Source organism: Phyllostomus hastatus, unplaced genomic scaffold, assembly GCF_019186645.2.
Source record: "Phyllostomus hastatus isolate PE091 unplaced genomic scaffold, TTU_PhHast_1.1 phas_contig_86, whole genome shotgun sequence".
In the NCBI taxonomy this organism is placed as follows: domain Eukaryota; kingdom Metazoa; phylum Chordata; class Mammalia; order Chiroptera; family Phyllostomidae; genus Phyllostomus; species Phyllostomus hastatus.
Genome location: NW_025333977.1, coordinates 77,758,388 through 77,783,928, shown reverse-complemented (window position 1 = coordinate 77,783,928; position 25,541 = coordinate 77,758,388). Strand labels below are relative to the sequence as shown.

At 39.5% G+C, this 25,541-nt stretch overlaps 1 pseudogene; it reads left to right on the top strand.

Annotated features, from left to right (window-relative positions):
* Positions 1-4,951: 4,951 nt before the first annotated feature.
* Positions 4,952-23,644, top strand: LOC123827430 (annotated as a pseudogene).
* Positions 23,645-25,541: the final 1,897 nt, after the last annotated feature.

Here is a 25,541-nt window from a genome sequence, read left to right as displayed (position 1 = left end):
AGTTGCTGCAATATTCCATGTGTGGATTTATTTTTATTCATCTTTCTTGGTATAATTTGAGTTTTCTATATTTGTGAATTCATTTATTTGATTATTTCTAGAAAGCTATCAACTCTTATTTGTGATTATCTCTTACATTCTATCTTCCCTCTTTCCTCAATTATGATAGAACTACTTATTCTATCTTCAATATCTTTTAGTCTTTCATATTTCCTATCTCCTTGTCTCTCAGTGTCTTATGGTATAACATCTTCAGATCTATCATTTGTTTCACTAATTTTTAATTCATGTATGTGTCATTTACATACATGAATTAAATAGTAAATAGTTATGTGTCATTTACTATTTAATTTATCCTTTTAATTCAAAAGGATAGGAAATGACCCATAGGAAATTGTCCTTCTAAAACTGTTTTATTTTCTGGATCTGAATTTTGACCCAGCAATTCCACTGCTAGGATTATACCCTAAGGACCCTGAAACACCAATCCAAAAGAACTTATGCACCCCAATGTTCATACCAGTACAATTTACAATAGCCAAGTGTTGGAAGCAACCTAAGTGCCCATCAGTAAATGAATGGATCAAAAAACTATGATACATTTACACAGTGGAACTCTATGCAGCAGAAAGAAAGAAGGAGCTCCTACCCTTTGTGACAGCATGTATGGAACTGGAAAGCATTATGCTAAGTGAAATAAGCCAGGCGGTGAAAGACAAATACCATATGATCTCACCTTTAACAGGAACCTAATCAACAAAACAAACCAACAACCAAAATATAACCAAAGACACTGAAATTGAAAACAGGCTGACAGTGACCAGAGGGAAGAAGGGAGGGAATTTTGGGGGAAAAGGGGAATGCTTTGCAGGAACAACTATAAAGGACACATGGACAAAAACAAAGGGGGGTGGAAATGGGAGGGCTTGGGGAGGTGGGCTGGGATGGAAGTAAAAGACAGAAAACTGTACTTGAACAATTAAAATAAAATTAAATAGATAAATAAATATAATTGTTTTATTTTCAAGCTGATAAATTATTTTTGTTTATCTAACAAGTGGTTTCATTGTAATGTTAGAGCCACTAAGATTATCTAAGCCTCCAAAGATGAAAATAACAGATTTCATAAAACCAAACATGCTTAAGTAATTTTGAATTAATTATATTTAGGGGTATATTTCAGAAATATTGATCATCATTTATTAATCTTTATTCAAATCACTAAATAAATATTTTTACAATTTACACTTTAAATTTTACTATCATCGTTTAATGTTTAATTCTTTTTTTAAAGTTTTTATTGAATTTTTGGGATAACATTGATTAATAAAATTATATAGGTTTTAGGTATACAGTTGTATAATACCTCACCTGTATATTGTGTTGTGTGTTCACCACCCCAAGTTAAATCTCCTTCCATTACCACTTACCCTCCCTTTATCCTCTTCTACCTCCCCCCACAATGACTTCCCTCTCATAATCACCGTTTTCTGTGTCTATGAGTTGTTTTCTACTGTTTTTGTTGTTTTATCTCTTTGTCTTTTTCACCCAGCCCTGCCACTCCCCTCATCTCTGACAGCTATTAGTCCATTCTTTATTTATGTATTAGTGTGTTTCTATATTGTTTCTTAGTTTATTTTCTTCATTTGATTTCAAATATGAGTGAAAACGCATGGTACTTTTCTTTCTTCAACTGGCTGATTTAACTTGGCATAATGTTCTCCAGGTCCATCCAATCTGTCATAAAGTGTAAGATTTCTTTCTTTTTTTACAGCCAAGTAGTATTCCATTGTGTAAATATACCATAGTTGTTTTATATACATTCATCTACAGATGGACAATTGGGCTGCTTCCAAATCTTGGAAATATAATTAACTCTGCAATGAACAGAGGGCTGCATATATTCTTTCAAATCAATGTTTTTGGTTTATTTGGATGTAATCCCAGAAGTGGAGTAACTGGGTCATAAGGCAGATCTATTTTTAATTTTTTTGAGGATCTCCATACTGTTCTCCACAGTGGCTGCACCAACCTGCATTTCCACTAACAATGCAAAAGGGTACTCTTTTCTCCACATCCTCGCCAGCATTTGTTGTTTGCTGATTTATTGATGATAGCCATTCTGACAGGTGTGAGATGATATCTCACTGTCGTTTTACTTTGTATTTCTCTGGTTATTAGTGACACTGAGCATCTTTTCACATGTCTATTGGCCATCTGTATGTCCTCTTTGGAGAAGTGTCTATTCAGGTCCTTTGCCCATTTTTAATTGGATTGCTTGGGTTTATCTGGTATTGAGTTTTATAAGTTCTTTATACATTTTGGATATTAACCCCTTATTAGATGTTATGGTGGGGGGGCCCACCCACAGAGCTCCCCCTCTATCATGGATGACAATAAATCTACCAAGACATGATCTGCTTAGGGAGGAAAGATGACCAATCTCTCAGAGGAAGAGGGTCTTGAATGCCTCCTTCCCTGTATCTTTATTGAGTTCAGTTCACACAGGGTTACATAGTATGCACATAAAGCTTATCAACCAATATCCAAAAAGCTACAGTCATGAAAAACTGACCTCATTTACAGATAATAGTTGAAGAAACACAGGGATTGTCTCTGGTTAGGGTTAGCTTTAGCTCAAGTGTTTTATTCAACAGGGCAGAGCAAACCTCAAAGGAAACAATGCATATTCTTTCTCTGGCCAGATTTGCCCTGGGAAATGTCTGTTCCAGTACAAGGCCACAGCTGCCTCTGGCATTGTTTTCAGGCTGAGTCAGGCAGGGAGAGCAAAGCAGCCAAGAGATTAGGAGACTTTTAAAGAAAGAATGAAGACTCATGCTGTGAAAAAGCCAAGGGGTGAGGGTCTTTCTGCCCCTTTTCTATAGACCCCTAAGTCCTTCCCCGATGGCCCTTCATGACTGTGCCTGTCTTAAGTTGTCCCTCCCTTAAGGAATTTTACCTGCCATTGGCTAACCAGTCATCCACCCAGGGCCAAGCAGAGGGAAGTGAGGGAAGCAGGAGCTGTGGCAGGAAAAAATGTTCTGTCTCCTTAGTGGTTCATGGCCCCAAGGCCTTTTCACTCAGCCCTAGCTGTGGGACCTTTTTGTCCGTTAAGGAGGCTACAGTCCCCAAAACCAGGCAGGATGGCTCCCAACAAGATGTTCATTGGTAAATATGTTCTCCCATGCAGTGAGTTCCCTTTTCATTTTGTTGGTTTCTTTCGTGGTGTGTCAGTCATTATTTCTTTAAATAGGTTCTCAATTCCTTGCTCTTTCTTGTCCTTCTGATATCCCTATGATGCAGATGTTGTTATGCTTCATATTGTCCCTAGACAATATGAATTCCCTTACACTATCTTCATTTTTTTTATTCCATTTTTCTTGCTTCTCTGATTAGGTGTTTTTTTTCTACTTCATCATCCAAATTGTTGATTTGATCCTCTGCTTCATCCAACCTACTGTTTGTTCATCCAGTGTATTCATTTCAGATATTATATTCTTCATTTCTGGCTGATCCTTTTTCATGCTTTCTATGATTTTTCATGCTGTAGAGCATCCTAATAATTAATGCTTTTACCTCTGTATCTGATAAATCACTTACTTCCATTTCATTTAGCTCTTTTTCTGGAGATTTTTCTTGTTCTTTCATCTGAGGTATATTTCTATATTTCCCCATTTTGGCTTTCTCTTTGTGTTTATTTCTATGTGTTAGATAGATCTGCTATGAACCCCCATCTTTAAGGGTAGCTTTATGTAGTAGCTGTCCTGTGGGCCCAGTGGTGCCATCTCCTTGGTCACTTGAGCTGGGTGCTTCACGAATGTCCCTTGTGTGGATTATGTGGGATCCCCTCAAGTTTCAAGTTGTAACTGAAACTTGATTACTCTTATACCATTTCTGCATGGGATCAAGCCTCAGGCTGTCTGACTATGAGGCTCAATCCTGACCACAGTGCACAAGCTGATATGCAGGTGCTGACCACACAAAGCATAGTTGTCATGGCAGGGTCTAATGCCTACTAAAATCTCCCTTTGGATATTTTGCTTTTTGAATCTTATTGGATCCTACTCTAATATTTTCTGAAGTTGGCCACTGGCTGTGTTGATTCTGGAGCTTTTTGAAGGACTCTGGTGGAGGTCAATGTCAGATGGCCCTGGGCAACCTGTTTGGAGCTACAAGTGATCCACAGTTTGTGCTGCCTCTGCTGGGCCTGGGTACATGAAAGAAGGACAAAGTTGGCAGTGTACCATGGCCAGCTTTTACCAGCACAGAGCTCAGGGGCAGGTCAGCAAAAATCCCAAGGCACCCCAAGATCCACCTCCGTCTGCCTGGTGGCTGCCTTTTAGGTTCAGTCACTGAAAGAGCCTATGGCAGTACTCAAGTTGTATGAGGTAGGTTCTCAGTGAGTCACCAGGTAGAGGTCAGTGTGTTCACAAGGCTGATATAGGTTCAAACTTCGTGTCTGTGCTGGATCTGAGGCCACTCAGCAAATGTCCCAAGGTAAATCAAGTCTAGCTGCCACCTATTGGGTGTTTACACATGTTCATGTTGGGGTGGGGTCTCTGGGAATTGTCAGGCTGAGACCAGCAGAGATTATTGAGCCTAAACAGACAAAAATTTGGCCATGTCAAGGGAGCACTCTGCACCAGTCAGTTGTATGATGGAAAAATGGCCTGTTCTAGAGCCATGCAACTCAGTCTGTCCCAGATTCTTCCAGGAAAAGAGAGAGCTCAGCAGGGTGGGTCCATCAGGAGTCATGAGGATAAGGCTAGTGAACTTCCTGTGAGGGGGGAAGTGCTGTTCAGGCTTTGGGGAAGGTAATGTCTGGGCCCCACCCCAAAGCCACACAATTCAGTCTGCCACAGATTTTGCCCTGACTCCAGGTTTGGGCTACCAAAGCCCATAGGTTGGATCCACCAGAAGTCCAGAGGGTGGCGCTGTAGCATCTCCCACTATGGGGAAGTACCAGGCCAGTCCAGTTCATAAGAAAGTGGTGGAATGCCGCCCATCCCAAGGACATACAGCTCAGTCACTGACACACCATGAGTCTGCCCAGACCTCTACACTGAGACCAAGGCAGCTAACTCCACAGAAAGGCATAATCTCTGCAGGGTGTGGTGAGAAGGAGTCCAGATGGTGGAACTATTGCATTCCTCCTGTCGGATACCTAACACAGTGGTATGCCTCACCCAAAAAGATGGTGTCTGTGGTATTGGAGAATGACTCAGCACAGAGATTCATGGATGACCTTTTGTCTCTCTCCCCAGAGCCACAAACACCATACTCTCTCACACAACTTTAGTGTCCTCTTTCCTCCATCCTCTGGAGCCCAGAATAGTTGGTCTCAATGTAGCTTCTTCTGTAAATCCTTGGTTATAAGACTTCTCTTCAGCTGGTCTGCAATTGCTTATTCAGGATTTTTCTACAATTTGCAAAAAATCAGGTTTTTAGCATAGATTCATAATAAAGTACTGCTTATATTACTAAATGTTGTGCATTTTTTAAAATAAGCCATATCTAAAATATTCAGCTGAAATTGTTCAAGCATATTGCAAAGAAAGGCAAGCATTTTCAACATAGTGTTGGGGTAGTATCCTAAGAGGTATATTAAATTGGTGATTAAAAATAACATCTATTCAGGTAAGTTAGGACTTATGGCCAAAATGGAGGTGTAGGTAGGCACACTGTGCCTCCTCATACAACCAAAATAAGTACAACAAAAATTTAGAAAAAGAAAACAACCAGTACTAACAGAAAACTGAACTGTATGGGAGTCCAATAACCAAGGAGTTAAAGTAGACACATTCATCCAGACTGGTAAGAGGGGTGGAGTCAGGCAGCAGAGGTGAGACAGGTTGTGGCAAAAAAAAAGCAGCAGCTGGTGGAGCCCAGGCACAGGGTGGCAGCGGATGAACCCAGAGAGGCAGCAGATCATGGAGGGGCGTGGCGAGCAAGGAGGCAGGTGAACCAGGCCATCTCACATTCATGTGTAGATAAAACAGGTAAAACTGGGGAGCAAGACAGACTACACAACCCGGGACTCCAGCACGGGGAAATAAATCCCCAAAACCTCTAATTGAAAAGACCTGTGGGGGTTGAGGTGCCAGGAGAGACTCCAAACCTCACAGGAGAGTTCGTTGGAGAGACCCATAAGGTCCTAGAATGTACACAAGCCCACCCAAATGGAAATCAGCACCAGAAGGGCACAGTTAACTTAGGGGAGGTGGCAGAAAGGACTGAAATCCAGGGGAGAGTAGAGCGAGCGCCATTGTTCCCTCTTGGACCCATCCCCCACATGCAGCATCACAACCCAGTGAAATGGGTTGCCCCACCCTGGTGAACACCTAAGGTTCCGCCCCTTATATGTAACATGCACAAGACAAAAGAAATGGCCCAAACAGAAGAACAGATCTAAGCTCCACAGAAAATACAACTAAGTGACCAAGAGATAGCCAACCTATCAGATGCAAAGTTCTAAGCACTGATGATCAGGATGCTCACAGAATTGGTTGAATTTGGTTGCAAATTAGATGGAAAAATGAAGGACATGCTAAGTGAAATCCACAAAAATGCACAGGAAACCAACAGTGATAGGAAGAAAACTGGGAGTCAAATCAATGGAGTGGACAAGAAAGAAGAAAGAAACAACCAAACAGAAAAGAATGAAAAAATAAGAATTGAAAAAAATGAGGAGAGGCTTAGGAACCTCCAAGACATCTTTTCATGTTCCAACATCCAAATTATAATGATACCAGAGGAGAGGAGAAAGAGTCAGGAATTGAAAACTTACTTGAACGAATAATAAAGAACTTCCCCATTCTGGCAAAGGAAATAGACTTCCAAGAGTCCAGGAAGCTCAGGGAGTCCCAAAGAAGTTGGACCTAAGAAGAAACACACCAAGGCACATCATAATTACATTAGCCAAGGTAAAAATGAAGGACAGAATCCTAGAAGCAGCAAGGGATAAGGAGACAGTAACCTACAAAAAAGTTCCCATAAAGCTGTCAGCTGATTTCTCAAAAGAGACCTTGCAGGCAAGAAGGGGCTGGAAAGAAGTATTCCAAGTCATGAAAGGCAAGGACCTACATCCCAGTTTGCTCTATCCAACAAAGTTTTCATTTAGAATGGAAGAGTAGATAAAGTGCTTCTCAGTTAAGGTCAAGTTAAAGGAGTTCATCATCACCAAGCCCTTATTTTATGAAACATTAAAGGGACTTATCTGAGAAAAAGAAGATAAAAAACATGTATAATAAAATGACAGCAAACTCACAATGATTAAAAACCACACCTAAGACTTCCTCCAAGATGAAGGCATAGGTAGACACACTGTGCCTCCTCACACAACCAAGATGGGGACAACAATTTAAAAACAAAATAACAACCAGAACTGACAGAAAATTGAACTGTATGGAAGTCGGACACCCAAGGAGTTAAAATAGCCACATTCATCCAGACCAGTAGGAGGGGCAGAGTCAAGCTGCCAGGCATGGGTCTTGGCGCAGAGAGCAGAGAGCATTGGGACCTGGCGCATAAGGCCACCAGGGCAGGCAACCGCAGCTGGCGGACCCTGGCCTCGGGGTGGCAACCAGCAGACCCAGCAAGGCAACAATTGTGAAGCAAAGCACTACACGCAACCCAGGATCCCAGCCCTGGAAAATAGAGCCTTGGGGCACTGATTGAAAACACCTGTGGGGGTTGAGGTGCAGGGAGAGACTCAGCCTCACAGGAGAGTGGGTTGGAATGTCGCACAGGGTGCACAAGCCAAACCACATGGGAATTGGCACCAGAGGGGCCCAGTTTGCTCGGGGAAAGTGGCAGAAGGGACTGAGGTCTGACGGAGAGTGGAGCAAACACCATTGTTCCCTCTCGGAACCCGGCCCCACATACAGCATCACAACACAGCAATTGGGTTTCCCCACCCTGGTGAACACCTAAGGCTCCGCCCCTCATACATAACAGGCACAACCACACCAAAGAAAAAGCAAAAGATGGCTCAAGCAGAAGAACAAGTGAAAGCCTCACAATCACTACTTTTAAGCATCCAAGAGATAGCCAACCTATCAGATGCACAGTTCACAGCACTGGTGATCAGGATGGTCACAGAATTTGTTGATTTTGGTTGCAAATTAGATGAAAAAATAAAGGCTACCATAAGTGAAATGAAGAAAAATGCACAGGGAACCAATAGTGATACAATGAAAGCTGGGTCTCACATCAATGGAGTGGAGCAGAAGGAAGAAAAAAGCATACACCCAGAAAAAAATGAAAAAATAGGAATTCAAAAAAATGAGGAGAGGCTTAGGAACCACCAGGACATCTTTAAATGTTCCAACATCTGAATTATAGGGGTACCAGAAGGAGAAGAGAAAGAGCAACAAGTGGAAATGTTACATGAACAAATAATAAAGGAGAACTTCCCCATTCTGGCAAAGGAAATAGACTTCCAAGAGTCCAGGAAGCTCAGGGAGTCCCAAAGAAGTTGGACCCAAGGAGGAATACAAGATCTCACATAATAATTACATTAGCCAAGGTAAAAATGAAGGACAGAATCCTAGAAGCAGCAAGAGATAAGGAGACAGTAACCTACAAAAAAGTTCCCATCAGACTGTCAGCTGATTTCTCAAAAGAGACCTTGCAGGCAAGAAGGGGATGGAAAGAAGTATTCCAAGTCATGAAAGGCAAGGACCTACATCCCAGTTTGCTCTATCCAGAAAAGCTTTCATTTAGAATGGAAGGATTGATAAAGTGCTTCTCAGATAAGGTCAAGTTAAAGGAGTTCATCATCACCAAACCCTTATTATATGAAATGTTAAAGGGACTTATCTAAGAAAAAGAAGATAAAAAAATATGCATAGTGAAATGACAACAAACACAATTATTAACAACCATACCTAAACCAAAAACAAAAAGAAAGTAAACAAACAGCTAAAACAGGAACAGAACCACAGAAATGGAGATCACATGGAGGGTTAGCAACAGGGAAGTGAGAGGAAAAGAAAGGAGTAAGAAGTACAGAGAATAAGTAGCATAGATGGTAGGTAGAAAATAGACAGGGAAAGGGCAAGAATAGTATGGGAAATGTAGAAGCTGAAGACCTTATGACACATGGACATGAACTAAATGTGGGGAATGTGGGTGGGAGAGGGTGTGCAGAGTAGAGGGGAATGAAGGGGGAGAAATGGGACAACTGTAATAACATAATCAATAAAATATATTTTAAAAAGTTATTGGCAGAAAAACTGGAAAATTTGGTCCAATTTTATTAACTGTAGGTTTAATAATATTATTATATTATTAATTTCTGGTTTTGATTATTATACTGACATTATATAAATTAATTTATCCTTTTTAGGAAATGTACACTGAGGTGTTTATAGGTAAAGATGTATCATATTTCCAGTTTATTCTCAAACTGTTCCCCATAAAATGTATAAATATAAAAAAGACAAAGAGAGAAAGGGAAGGAAGAAATGAAGGAGAAAGAAGGAAGGAAATGATAAATAAATGTGTTAAAACCTTCAGATTTGAAAAACTAGTTAAAGGCTACATAGAACTTTATTTTTGAAATATTTCTTTGAATCTAAAATAATTTCAAAATTACAAAACACAAAAGAAAATTACTTTGTTTACAATATGAGAAATGTTTAAGAGGGAGTCATATACTAGAAAAGCAAAGCATATGTCTAAATAATAAACTAATTTAATTTTTACATTTAAATCAATCAAAGTATCACCTGGTTTTGTTGATTCACTCCTACCTTCCCACTGAAGGACATTACTAGTCATCTCTTTTTAGTTGATCTTTTATTATTCAAACATTCTTAATAATTTTAGCATTTTTATTCCAGTCGTATATCTAAAAGGGGTAATGGTTTTTCTTGTATCTCTTCTCATCTTTCACTGGATTATTTTCCAAAAATTTCTATTTCTGCAAATTTATTCCACTTTGTCATTTAACTTTTCCTATCTTTCTCCCTATAAAACCATGTTCTTCTATTTCACATTCATGACCTATCCTAATTTTCACACTTAGTGACAGCCTCATCTACTTCTCCATTGCTTGATGCCACTCTGAAACTAAAATTCTATCTTGTTAGCCTGCCCAACGTAGTCCCATCTGAAGACTTAATGAACAATCTCTCCATTCCATTACTGAGGAAGATGATAATTATTAAATAACAAAGTAGAATATGATGATCTCATCTCTTCCTCCTCTCTCTCTCTCTCTCTCTCTCTCTCTCTCTCTCTCTCTCACACACACACACACACACAAACTAATCCTAAATTTTCAAAAATTAGATAAGAGGAGGAATCTCAATAATAGCCTGTCTGCTTCCTGAGTGCCTTTTTGTTACGCTATTTGTGTTATTCCACTGACCAAACACCACCACCAAATAGATAAACTTAAGATCTCCAGGAGCTATCGATTAGTTTCACACATGATCAACCAAAACACTGCCATCTGCAGTCAATTTGCAGATAGATTGTACCACATTGAAAACTTGACTGAGTTGTCTGTCAGAGCTCAGCTGGTTTTGGGGTTGTTTTTTTGTTTTGTTTTGTTTTATTTTTTGTATCTCAATGGGAGATGCAGAGATGCTGGAGAGACCTGAGTCATCAGCTTTTTCTTTTCTTTTTTCCTTTCTTTTCTTTTCTTTTCTTTTCTTTCCTTTTCTTTCCTTTTCTTTCTTTCCTTTCCTTTCCTTCTTTTTCTTTCTTTCTCTTTCTTTCTTTCTTTTCTTTCTTTCTTTCTTTCTTTCTTTCAGCTAAAGCACCTTTATAACATGAACTAATATGGGAGTGAGGAGGATTTGTTTGCCTCTATGAACTTTGATTTCCCTCAGCTACAATCCCAGTTCCTTGCCCTCCAGCACATGGCCATCTGTTTAGTTACACTGGCCTGGTCTTAGAGGGATGCATACAAGAAGCTGGCCCTGCTGGAACTGTTCTTTAGATGATAGCTGACATTGGCATTCTTTTTTCTTTGATCATATTTCTTCTGAATTTTCTTTGATCATTTTTTGCTTAAAATCTCTTCCTCCTCAGGAGTCAGCTTGGCCTCCTTCTTGTGGCCCTGGGGCAGTGCTTAAGTGAGACTTGTACCAATGTTGGTATGGTGTACTGTCAATGAGCACAATGTTATTCTTCACTAGAGTCTTGGTGTGGACCAGTTTGTTGTTGGATGCATTGTAGAACACATAAATCTTTGTTCTGCATGTACTGGAGAAGATGACTATGTGCGACCTCAAGGTGTGGTAGTTCTTGCTGTTTCCCCCCTGCAGACTGTGTTTATGCAGCAGGGGCCAATCTTAGTGCTAGCAGCAGGCATCCAGCTCACATGTTTGCTTCTTGTGGTGGATCTTTCTCTTGTGCCCAGTCTTGCTGCACTTTGCTGTCTCAAGACACACCCATGGCTCAGCACCAGCTGGAAAGAGAGTTCGATTTCAATGTAACCCAAGAAACATAAGGTGGGTTCAGCTCCTTAGGAAAAAAAAACTGAAAATTACTCCAAAGTCTAACTTTGTTTTATTTCCAGTGGAAAAAGTATCATCAGAAACACATTTTATTGAAAGGAATCAGAAAAGGAGGCTATAAGTTCCAAAAGTTCAAAGTTTTTGTTTCCTCTGCAGTCTCTGAGAATTGTTTTCATATTTATAGCACAGGTGGCAAACACAAGGCCCATGAGCTGAATCCAGCCCTCCACCTTGTTTTATCCAGCCTGGTATCTTGTTTCTACCCAGCGGCACTCCGAATTCCTTGCCCCTAGTTAAGGAATAGTTACATTTATACAGTCCTAAAATTATATTTGGCCCTTTGAAGGCAACCGGAAAGCTGATGTGGCCCCCAGTGAAAATGAGTTTGACACTCCTAATGATACCCGTACCCTTGAGTAGCAAGTCAAACCCAGAATTTTAGGAAAACCAAAGTAGAAAGGATTAGACAAAAGCCAAGTCTTTTTCTTTCTTTAGAAAGAAATCAGATAATAGTAGCATCTGCTATTTCAATCACAAAATCAGATCATGTTTTATTAAATGACATTATGGCAGCAATGATCAGTGTCATCAGTGAAACAAATGTCAGGCTACAGAATTTGCAGCTGAGGGACAGAAGCAGAAAATGGCATGCTACCAAGCTCAGCAGAACAAGTGTATTTAACATGTGTATAACATTTGGGTCACCCCATGGACTGCACAGAGGTAGGGGGGATAAAGTAGATGACCTTTCACTCTGCCCTTCATCCCTACCATTTTCTGACTCTGTGGAACAGTGGCTTCTCAGCGGGCGCGGGGGGGGGGGGGGGGATGGTCTGACTTGATGCATTCAGATGTGACCTCTCACTACCATCCATTTCTCTAGTGTCAAGTCTACTCCTAAAAGTGGTACTCAAGAAAAGTTAACTCTGTGTAAGGGGAGCCAGGTGTCCACTTCTATGTAAGTAATTATTTCTAATAAACTATTAGATTATTCATGGATGAAAAGTTGTCATTATCTGACAGTTTTTAGGTATTTTGTTAAAAAATAAATAATTTTTAAAACAATTTTTTAAAAAAGAAGCCTTGTCACAAGCAAGGGGAGAGCATCCGGGTACCTTAGATCTACCTTTGTTAGTTGGATATTTTAACCAGGAGCCTAAACAGTCAGCAGAAAGAACTTTTAAAGCAGGAAAACTGTCAATATAATCCTGTGAGGTTTTTTGACAGAAACTCATAAGTGTAATAATTATTCCATAAATTATTTTACTTCTAGATCTTCTAGAAGATAGAGATAAGGTAGAGAGAGATAGAAGACTAGAGATAAGGAAGGGGTATTTTCTCCAAGCTCTAAGTTTCCCCACTCCTGTGGTATCCCATGGACCCCTTCTAGCCAGAGATAGAAAAATCACATTCCAGGATTATTTTTCCAGTCTATTCCAACATGGTGTTAAACATTGACTCTCTGGTTTTCTAGTCCTCTCTGATTGCATCAATGGGGAAACTGAGTTACAGGTATTGACAGCTTAAATTTCAAAATGGCTATCACCTCTTTGAATCCACAGAAGCACCAATAGGCAGAGTGGGCATGGAAAAGTCACACACAACCTGTGTTCCTAACTCATCTTTTCAGCATGCCAATGTCTGGACACATCTGTGCAGAAAATCCCACCACTAGCACACAGGATACAGGGATTTCCCAATTTGTACCTTCATTAAGTTATTACAAACCAATTTTTAAGTCACAGACCATTAATGTCTATTCTGTCATCAAGAAAATTACCATTCATAAAAGGAGTTCTGTGCTTCTTTCTGTGTTTATTGTTGTTTTGTGTTGACCTTTGATTTAATCCTTTTCCTCCATTGTTCCTTAAGTTTTACACATTTCAAGTCTTGCAGACTTAGTGATGGTAAGCTGAGTGGCCCCACCACACAGACTGCTTTAATTAGTGTCAATCATGTTCTCAAAGTCTCTTCTCTTAGCCTCTCCCCTGTGCCTACCTTCCCATTTCAGGCTGATTCCCCATTAACCTGGACTAGGTGTTTCAACTCAGAAGCAGATAGATGTGTACCTAGGAGGTTTCACACTATAAGCAAGCAGTTTGAGAAGACAGCCAAATTCTCAAAGTCATTTGGAGAATCTGTGTTAAGGACTGTGCTAGACACTTTCCAACTATATCACACTTGTTTTCCGCAACAGTGCTATGAAGTAAATAAAGATTATTAGTCTTGTTTTAAGACAAGGAAAGTTAAACTCAGAGAAATTAAGTATCTTCCTCCAGGTTACATGGCTAATTAAGAGAGAAATTAAACTTCAAGACACCAAACTGCACACTTTTCTCACCTAACTTGTCAGCTAGCTTGGTAAGATTATAAACATTTCCCTTCAATATTACACCACAAATCAAAATCTGTTTCTGGAAGATTTTTGTGGGTAAACAAGAATCTCATTTCCAGACTAATTCACTCTCCTCTATCTGAGAGTCAGCATTGATGAATTTTATCCTTCTCACTAGACTATAAATCCTGTAAGAACAAAGATTTTATTTAAACAACAACTTCTGTGGCCTTTGAACAGAGCCTAGCACAGGACAGTAGGTGATTCGATGACTATCAAGAATGTCATGATCTTGCCTTGGCTGGTGTGACTCAGTGGATTGACCACCAGCCTGCGAATCAAAGGGTTGCTGGTTTGATTCCCAGTCAGAGCACATGCCTGGGTTTCAGGCCAGGACCCCAGCAGGGGGTGCACGAGAGACAACCACACATTGATGTTTCTCTCCCTCACTTTCTTCTTCCCTTCCCCTCCCTCTAAAAATAAATAAATAAAATCTTAGGAAAAAAAAGAATGTTGTGTCCTCAAGCTGACTTCTCTACCATTAGGCATGGTAACCATATTTTCATGTTGATTTCCACTATAATTTCAAATATTCATGTTCTCATTTTGAATTACTTTATAATTGGCAATGGATTCCTAATTATTTAATTTTCTCTTCCCTGTTTTTTTGGACCAATAGTTAACAATGTGTAAAATAAGCAGATGTACTTTTAAGAACTGGCAAATCCATTCAGTGAACTAAAGATCACTTTTTGGGGGGAAAAAATGGACTTTTTTTCTCCATGTAGATTTTTCTTGTATCAGTTTTTATAAACCAGGGAGCTCCTGTCATCTAGATAAACTTCAGTTCCCAAAAAGACCACTTACCTTGTGAGCACAGAACTCAGTGAAAAATAAAAGAAAATACAAATCTAAATTTTCACAATGTCTAAGAACAAAAACTTCATAAAATTAAATTTTGTTGACCAGTCATTTCCCCTCAAATGGCAGGTTGTGGTGCTAGAGAAGTAACATCATAAAATTATATCTACTTGGTACAGCCGGCTAGAACAAGGCAAGCTAAATACGGAGGGAAAATGCTATGACACCTTGACAACAGCAAAGGATATGTCATATGTGCTGTAGCTGTATGAGAGAAATATTATGGCTAAAGCTAATAATCAGAAAACTACTTTGCTTCAGTTAAAGCTGTCAGAGTGGATCAAATGGAAAGCAATTTGGAGTTTGATATTTTTCCCTTCTGAAATGAAAAACCAAACCTGTTGTAGTAAAAAGCCTAATTTAGTTGAGTATGTGTTACTCTTATGCAACTTCCAGGAAATTGAAAAGGTGTTTGTCACCCCTGTTTCCTGCAGTGTACCTTATTGAGCTGTCTCTCTCCTTTTTGCTGTGCTGTAGCAAAAAGTATTTAAATATTGACATTTGCATTTTGATTATGTCTGACAGGCAGCTTCATGCTGATAGCTCAACTATTTTTTTTCTCAACTCCCAATATTATTAAACTTGTTGACTGTTAGGATATTTCAAAAGAGAACATCCTATCAATAAATCTTTCAGATTTACTCTATGTGAAACCAGGGGAGGAGGGGTTAGCTGGAGGCAGAGATCATCTATGAAAATAGTTATGAAAGTTTCCAACATTAATAACTGCATAATAAATGATACTACTATTACCATGAATTCCATTACTTATGGAGAATTACACCTTATTACAGCAGGGCAACAATAGGCCTAGTGAAGTTGGCCGTGTTGGGCTTGGAGGGAAAGGGACACTTTCCTTGGAGCAGTTTACTTGAATCCTTCAGGACAATCTGATTTTGTCTCTGTCTTTGAATTTAACCTCTAATTCTAAATGAATGGCAAAAGTTAAGAGCAATATTTTCCCACTTATAAAAAATGAGATTGTTTTGTTTTTTAAAAAACTTAAATAGTTTATAAATATATCTGTCTATTCTCAGTAATAAGGTGCTGAATTTTAAAATGTAGGTCCATTTTACTGTCTGACAATTGCCTACAATGTTCAGAATTTAACTTGATTTTAAACTGATATTGCATGCTTATACCTAGAGCTCATTCAAGTGACCAGAATGACTTTTATAAAATAAAAAAAAATAAAAAGTTGTATTAGTTATAGTACAAGTAGAAATACATTATATGGCCTAGAAAACATAGCCATGTAAACATGAGTTTTAAACAATTTTTTCCAAGCATTAAAAACTTAAAGAAATCACATAATCACATAATTATTTATACCAAAGGCACTAAAAGATATTGATTTTACCAAGACTTGTATCACAATCACAAGAAAAATTAAGGTTCTACTTTCTTTAGGACTCAGTTATCATAACCTGACTCTCCAGAGCTCAGCCTTAGAACGAACCTACCTTAAACTTCAAACTGAAGAAAGCTCAAACACTGACATTCAAATGTGGAAGAGAAGCAAGAAGCAGGGAGCAGGTGAGGGAAGATGAGCTCAAGAAGTAGCAGAAAGTTCAGTTAACAATGATCAAGAGAATCATTGTTAATATCAGACTATCATCTCCCCACTGACAGAAGTCAGTTCAACGTGTAAGATTTCTTATTTACAAATGCAAAATAGAAATATAGTTTATAAGGAAGTAAACCTGGTTGTTGGGTAATTTGTCCTTCTGTATGGCTTCCAAGAAGGATACATTAAGTACCAACGTAAACACTAATGAATTTTTTAACTACTGCTGTTTCATTTCATATAGATTCCAGCGTCACTCCTTATATCCTAGAGTAAGAGTATATTAATTAGTAAACTGCAGTGGGACTCATGTGAAAACATTTATATTCTCTCAATAAATACTAAAGTAGAATTAGTCCATCATATCAGAAAATTCCTCCCAATTGTAATTGTCATATGAGATATGCATGAATTAACATTGGCATGATAAATGACAAATAAATTAATAACTATCAATCACTATATAAAAATATAGAAAAAATTAAAAACATTAATACACCATTTGGGAAAAGGTAGTTCCCACCTTATTTATTGCACCATGGAGAGCTGGGTTGCTTTTTTTCATACTTTTGGAATTTACATAAATTTACAGCATGTACATGTTCAACAACTTACCATTTAATACCCTTTTGTTTCTTCTCTACTTGATATTCTTTGTCCTTTTTAAAATTAAAGCTAGATACATGCTGAAGTCTGAATAAAACCCTTCAAAATTATTTTTTAAGTATTATATTTCTAGGACCATAAACAACAATGATTACTTACCACTGTTAAAGTATATTGCCACTTGTGGCATTAAAAATAAAAACAAAACCACATAGAAAGTCTGTCCTGCTAATAAAACAGTCCTTGGGGTGAGGAAAGATATAAAGTGAACATTTGAATATCAAGTAAGGTTTTATAACAGCATATCTGCATATAAATTTTAATCCTTGGAAAGCAATAAATATTGCACTTAGCATTTTCAATATAAGTTTCAAAGAAAACTTTACTTTTGGCTGAATACAGTCTCCACACATACAAAGTCCCACTCGACACTCTAAAAAAGGCTGATCCAAGGAATGACTAATATTTACCTTTGCACATTCAGCTAAAAGCTCACATATTTTTAACTATACAATTTTCTTGAAAAAACTTTTACCAATTGCAACAACATGAATGTGTTTAAGAACCCACATTGCATATGACTTTATGCTAGGAATTAGCTTAAACCTCAGATGCATGAAAGAGATCTTTTTAAGCTCCAATCTCTCATTTTCTAATTGCATTTGTAATAAAGCTGTTACCATCCCTTTTAAATGGTAATAATTGCTGTAAGATACACAAGGTTGGTCTGTGAAAAGTCCAGCCATTGTTAATATAACAAGAACAGATTGCACGACATCAATCTAACCTGGCAGCCAAGGAGAGTGAACTGGAATGCACATGCATGGACAATCACTGCACTGTATTAGTCAGTGGGGGCTGTAGATGCCATTGAGTGTGTATGGGTAAAGGCGGCCATCACATTCAAAATGACTGAGCGAGTAGAGCAATGAATCTGCATCAAATTTTGTGTTAAGCTTAAACATTCCTCTGCGAAAACCATTCAGAAGGCCACAGCTATGGACAACTGATGATTGGCAGCCTCATCATAACACACCCGCTTATAGATCACATCTTGTGAAGACTTTTTTGGCAAAAAATCCAGTCATCCAGGTGACTCAGCCCTGCTAACAGCCCAGATTTGGTGCCCTGTGACTTCTGGCTTTTCCCAAAATTAAAATCACCTTTGAAAGGGAAAAGATTTAAGACAACTGATGAGACTCAGGAAAATACAACAAGCAGCTAAGGGAGATTGGGAGAACTGTATGAAGTCCCTAAGTGACTACTTTGAAAGGGACTGAAGCATCATTGTCTTACATATGATGTTTCTTTTTTAATTGTATTTTATTGATTATGCTATTGCAGTTGTCCTGATTTTCCCCTCTTGCCCCATTCCCCATAGCACCCCAGCTCCCTCAAGCAATCCCACACCATTGTTCATGTTGATTGGTCATGCATGTAAGTTCTTTGGCTTCTCGATTTCCTATACTGTACTTTACATCACCATGGCTATTCTGTAACTACCTACTTGTACTTTTTAATCTTCTCACCTCTTCACTCATTCCTCTACACCTCTCTTCCATCTGAAAACCATTAAAACACTTTCCATATACATGATTCTGTCTCTGTTCTTATTGTTTGCTTAGTTTGTTTTTTAGATTCAATTTAGACAGATATGTATTTTTGCCATTTTATTGTTCATAGTTTTGATCATCTTCATTTTCTTAAATATGTCTCTTTAATATTTCCTATAATAATGGTTTGGTGAAGATGAACTTCTTTATTCCACCCCCTCTTGATGCAGACACCAGCCCACAGTGTCCACATCATTATGGATGAAATGAGACATTCACACAGACTACTGAGTCTGGTGGAGGAAAAGGGACAGCATGGCTTTTCTCTCAAGGGGAGAAAAAAGCCATGGCCTCTGCCACAACAGGCCTTTATTGGGTTTCTCCACCCATTACATGATGGTCCTCATTTACTATGCACAGGCTCACTTTAGGTGGTTACCTTTTATAGAAAACAAAGGAGCCTATGATGCTAATCACATTACAGAAGAGGAATATTTTCAAATGAAAAGACAAAAATAGTTAAACCAGTTACACTCATCCTTGGAAGGTTTAGCATGGTTTTTAGGAAGTTGCTTTGTAGTAAATGTCCTCAATTCAGGGTGAGGGAGTTTTAGCAAAACCAAGACTCATAGTGGCTTAGGTATATTGCAGGCCCAATTCCCCACAGGAGATCCTATCCATGGACGTGGGTCCTATGCATCTCCGAGTGAGAACTTGGCCCACGCCACACAGAATGGTCTACTACACCTCCTGCCCCCAGGAAGCTCTTTACCTGCCTTTCAATTCTAAGTAGATTCTTTTTTCTTCTTCTTGCTCTGATTGGATGTTTTTGCTTCCTTATGTTACAAATCACTGATATGATTCTCAGTTTTTTACACTCTACTGTAGCTTCCCTGTAAATTGTTCGTTATTTCAATTAGTAGTTTCTGACTGGATTTTTTTGTGCCATTGAGATCCTCACTGAATTCCTTGAATATCCTTATAACCAGTGTTTTGAACTCTGCATTTGATAAATTGCTTATCTCCATTTCATTTAGCTCTTTTTTCTGGAGTTTTGATCTGTTTTTTCATTTGGACCATGTTTCTCTGTGTCCTCTTTTTGGCAGCCTCCCTTTGTTGTTGCTATGTATTAGGTAGAGCTGCTATGACTCCATGTCTTGGTAGTGTGGCATAATATAGTAGGTGTCCTATAGGGTCCAGTAGCACAGCCTCCTCTATTACCCAAGTTGGGTATTTGAGGTGTGTACTTTGTGTGGGCTGAGTACACCCTCCTCTTGTAATTGAGCCTTGGTTGCTATTGGCAGATCAATAGGAGGGATTTATCCAGGTCCGTCAACTGTAAGACTTGGCCGTGACCACTTAGCACCAACCACCACCCTCCATGGAATATCAGCTTTGCAGGGGCAGTGTAGTGGTACTCCAATAGCTGTCCAATGAGTGTGCCAACCCTGAGGTTTCCCAGGTGGTGTAAGCCAAGGTCAGGCCCTACCTGTGTTTTGTCTGAGGCTACTCACCTGAGCTATAAAGCAATCTGAGATGGCTGCTACTTATGCTAGGCTTGGAGATTCCCAGGTCAAGCCAAGCTGTGGATGTAGGCTGGCTGCTGCTACTGCTTAGCCTGGACTCACTGAGACTGTTGTTGCTTGTTTGAGAGAATTTAGGAAATTGTGAAGCATGAACAAGACCAGCATTCATATGGCAAAGCAGTTTGGGTGGGCCCATAAGTTTACTGGGGTGGGGTCTCTGGGGATCTCCAAGGCAGGTGAAACAGTGTTATCCAGGTTAATGGAGTCTCAGATATGGCACCAGCTTTCTGGCTCTGTGGCTCTGTCGGGGGGAGGATTTAGAAAAAGGGGCAATAGCGTCTGTTCACCTTGATACCAGACACCAGTTTCTCCCTGTATGCTATTGATGCCTTTCAAGCTGCTACCCCAGTGCTGGAGCTCAAGGGAGTGAGTCTGAATAAGTCTGTGTGTGGGTTCTTTAAGAGGAACTGCTTGGAATCTCAGTAGTTTTTGCCAACAACTCAATCCCCACTGGCAGCCAGAAGTTATGGGAACTTATCTTCTTGGCACTGGAACCCTGAGCTAGAAGGCCTGGTGTGGGGCTAAGACTACTTTCTCCTAAGATATACCTCCCAAATTTTTGTCCACCACACATGGATGTGGGGCCACCTGTTTCATGTGTCTGCCCCTCCTACCTGTCTGGATGGATGTGGTTTCTTTCATTCCATAGTTGTTGACCTTCTATTTAACTTGACTTCTGATGTTTCTGCATGATTGTTGTTCTTTTTTTAATATGTTTTATTGATTATGCTATTACACTTGTCCCATTCCCCCCCTTCACTCCCCTCTACCCTGCACACCCCCTCCCACCCACATCCCCCCCCCCTTTGGTTCATGTCCATGTGTCAAACATATAAGTTCTTTGGCTTCTACGTTTCCCATACTATTCTTGCCCTCCCCTTGTCTATTTTTCACCTACCATCTATGCTACTTATTCTCTGTACCTTTTACCCTTCTCTCCCCCTCTCGCTCCCCTGTTGATAACTCTCCATGTGATCTCCAATTCTGTGATTCTGTTCCTGTTCTAGTTGTTTGTATAGTTTGTTTTTGTTTTTGTTTTTGTTTTGGGTGTGGTTATTAATCATTGTGAATTTGCTGTCACTTTACTGTACACGTTTTTATCTTTTCTTAGATAAGTCTCTTTAACCTTTCATATAATAATGCTTGGTAATGATGAACTCCTTTAACTTGACCTTATGTGAGAAGCACTTTATCTGCCCTTCCATTCTAAATGAAAGCTTTGCTGGATAGAGTAATCTGGGATATAGGTCCTTGCCTTTCATGACTTGGAATATTTCTTTCCAGCCCCTTCTTGCCTGCAAGGTCTCTTTGGAGAAATCAGCTGACAGTCTGATGGGAACTCCTTTGTAGGTGACTCTTTCCTTTTGTCTTGCTGCTTTTAAGATTCTCTCCTTATCTTTAATTTTGGGTAATGTAATTATGATGTGCTTTGATGTGTTCTTCCTTGGGTCCAACTTCTTTGGGACTCTTTAAGCTTCCTGGATGTCCTGGAAGTCTATTTCTTTTGCCAGAGCAGGAAAGTTCTCCTTTATTATTTGTTCAAATAAGTTTTCCACTTGTTGCTTTTCCTCTTCTCCTTCTAATACCCCTATAATTCAGATGTTGGAATGTTTAAAGATATCCTGGAGGTTCCTAAGCTTCTCCTCATATTTTTTAATTCTTGTTTCTCCATTCTTTTCTGATTGGATGTTTCTTTATTCCTTCTGGTCCACTCCATTAATCTGAGTCCCAGTTTCCCTCCCATCACTATTGGCTCCTTGTACATATTCCTTTATTTCACTTAGTGTAGCCTTCATTTTTTCATCTAATTTGCAACCAAATTCAACCAATTCTGTGAGCATCATGTGTACCAGTGTTTTGAACTGTGCATCTGATAGGCTGGCTATTTCTTTGTAATTTGGTTGTATTATTTCTGGAGCTTTGATCTGTTCTTTCACTTGGGCCAGTTTTTTTTGTCTTGACGCAACTGTTACATAGTGAAGGATAGAGCCTTAGGTATTCACCAGGGCAGAGTAACCCATGTCACTGGGTTGTGTCACTGTATGTGGGAGAGGGGTCTGAGAGGGAACAATGGCACTTGTTCCACTCTCTACCATATTTCATTCACTTCCTCCACTTCCCACAAGCAAATTGGGCCCTTCTGGTGCTGATTCCCAGGTGGGTAGGCTTGTGTAAGTTCTAGGACCCTGTGGGTCTCTCCAATGAACTCTGCTGTGAGGCTAGGAGTTTCTCCCTGCACTTCAACCCTCACAGGTATTTTCAATCAGAGGTTTAAGGCTTTATTTCCCTGGGCTGGGGCCTGGGTTGTGCGTTCTGCCCACTACCCAGTTTTGTCTGGTTTGTCTGTGCAGCAATGTGGTACTGCCCTATCCTGCAGCCGCCTGGTGGGCCATGCCCCATTCCACAGTCCACCACCTTGCTGGATCTTCCAGCCACCACCTTGCACACCTGGGTCCGCCAGCCACTGCTTTGCCCTGAGTCCTTTCTGCCCAGCTGCCTGTCTCTGCCCCTCCTACTAGTCTGGATGAATGTGTCTTCTTTAACGTCTTGGTTGTCGGACTTCCATACAGTTCAATTATCTGTCAGTCCTTGTTGTTTTTTATTTTTTTAATTGTCGTTGTCCTTCTTTTGGTTGTGTGAGGAGGCACAATGTGTCTATCTACACCTTCATCTTTGCCAGAAGTCTGTTGTATATTTTAGTTATAATTGAAGTGGTTGTTCGAAGAGGTGAGCCATCTCTGCCTATACCATCATCTTGACTGGAAGTCTCCAATGTTTCTTGTATCTTTTATCTTTTTCAGTAAACATCTCTATTCTTCACAATACATGGCTGAATACTTCCTAGACACACGTCAGTATATTTAATGATTGGTCTTGATAATTAAGGAGCAATAAACCACCTAGAGGACACTTACAGATTTGGCCTGGTTCACAGAGGTTTTTTTCAATTCTTTATGCAATGGACTGCACTGATGAAGAAAACAGATGTACAAATATATACACGCAAGGCAGAAGAGGGCTCCAGTGGGCCTTCCATCAGCAGAAGAGAATTCTGAAAGCCAAGACCTCTTTGTGAGACACTTTCAAGTGTGGACAAGCTGTTTTAATTAACTTCCTGACAAAATCTTCCTGCATCACCAAATTTAACTCAACCTTTGGAAGAGGATCCTGGAATTTGAGAACCCACAAATTACCAGCTACAACAAAGACACAGGGTGAGAATTTGATTATGGGATTGTGACAGTGATCCAAAGTTCCAGTCTTGCTGGCCAGCCTTGATGAAGAACTCTCACAGAGTGGTGATCATCTTCAATGATGACATCCCAAGCCATCTGAAGGAAGTCAAGATGTGGTATTCCTGATTTGTTCAACAGCATTTCTTAAAGGATTGTTTGTCAGTGTCTGTTAATTACACTCCACAGACCTGGCTCTGGAAATGTAAAGGAAACCCATCTTTGTCACCACTCTTGAACAAGCTGAAGCTGGTACACTCAAATCTTGAGGATGACTCAGAAGACATCTGGATGAAATTCATAAGGTATTTAAAAGGCATAATCAACTCAGTGTCTCAGAGCAGAGTCTAGGAAATGTCAATTATTACCTAACTAGCCTTTACCTGGACTCTTCACATCCCAAGTGAGGCCAACTTTTTTCCCAATGCAGATTTGAAATCTTACCCGGCCACTGATATTTTCTTCTCCTTGTGTCTGTAGAAGAAATTTTCCTTATCTGATGGAAGGTACCAGTCATTAAAGAAGTTGAATCATTCTACCTATTCTCTCTCTTAACCTAGCTTTGTATTTCCTTGGAAGTAATGCTTTGGTATTCACTAATGCTTTGGGAGCAGTGCTCGTGGTGACTTTATAGAACATACTGACTATGAATAATGCGAATCCACTGTATCTTCACCTCTTGCAATTTAAAGGTTCTCAGGTTAGTTCAATCTCTAATAGATATTTATATAATTTATTATTACAATCCAGATTTATTAAAATAAACTAGTGCTACTCAGGCTAGTATGCACAAATCTAATATATTAGCACTATTAACAAAATATTAGCTTATCTTAAACAAATACTTAGATATTTCATTGTAAATTCAAAAGGTCTTTTTTTTTCTCCTCAGATGCAATGTTCATTAATCTAGTGACAGAACTTTAGAAAGACCATATATGCTATGCATGACTACCTACAACTTTTGGAATATGAAAGCAAATTTTATCAAAAGTTTGTCCTTGGGACAGACTCAGGGAGGCCTTCAATTTGTAAACTTTATATGGGTGTATAAATTATAAAAAAAAGGAACATAGATAATGTAACAAGCTGGCAGCCAGGTAGCCCATGGCCTCCAGGAGTGAGTTCTCACTCACTCTTGTCCACCTGGTCATATACTGGCCCATGTGTTCACAGGTTCTCTCATCTACCCTGGATCATGTGACTATGTGGCCCTAGCAGCCAAATGGCCCATGGCCATGTAGGCTCCACACTCAGGCTCCAGGAGGGAGCTTGAAATGAACAGCAGCTGGAAACAAGGTAAGTTACCTGAGTGGGGACTCAGATGGCTTAGCAGCCACCTGCAGGCTCCAAGGACTGTACCTTAAAATAGAGCAGGAACTCTGGATACTGGCTTTTGTCTTGAATTTGCTGACAGTTGGACTTCTTCCATGGCAAAAAGAGATGGTCTTTGAGACAAGAGTCTGCCATTCTCCCAGTTTATGCAGCACCTGAATAAAACCTCTTTTCTTGTGAACCATCATCTGCCTCATGAGTTTGGCTTTTGTAGAGATAGTCAGCCAAACCTCTGTTTTTGTTCAGTTACAATTCTCTATACTCATCTCTTAAATCCATGTACTAGTGGAAGACCTTGGCAAAATCAAGTATCAGTGTGATACATCTATAATTTTGTTTAATCCTCACCCAAGGTTATGTTCATTGACTTTAGAGGAAGGGAAAAGAAAGAGAGAGAGGGATCGAGAAACATCGATCAGTTGCCTCCAATACATGCCCTGCCTAGGACTGAACCCTCAACCTAGACTACGCATACACTCTGACCAGGAATCAAACCTGCAACCTGCAGGTTTACTGGATGACATGCTAACCAATGAGCCACACTGGCCAGAGCTAAAATATTCTTTACTTGATTTCTTATTAACAGCAACCAGGAATGTTTTTAAACCTTGGAGACAGCTTTCATAATGTAAACACTTTCTCTGTTTACCAATCATTGACCAGCTCTGATTTGTTTCACAAATAAGTTGACGCACATAATTTGGGGCATGGTGTCCTTTATACAATAGACCAAAATTTTCTGTATATCATACTTTTAAAAAATAGAGTTTTGGCTGTTTAAGAAAAAAATATAGATAAGTGATTGTTATTTATAATTTATAAGCCTGTTGTGAGCACCTTGTATTATGATGTCATTTTGCCAAAGATTTCAAATCTTGGCCAGGAAGACTAGACTGTCTTAGTTTGAGTCTGTAGCCTAGTTTTCAAACAGTGA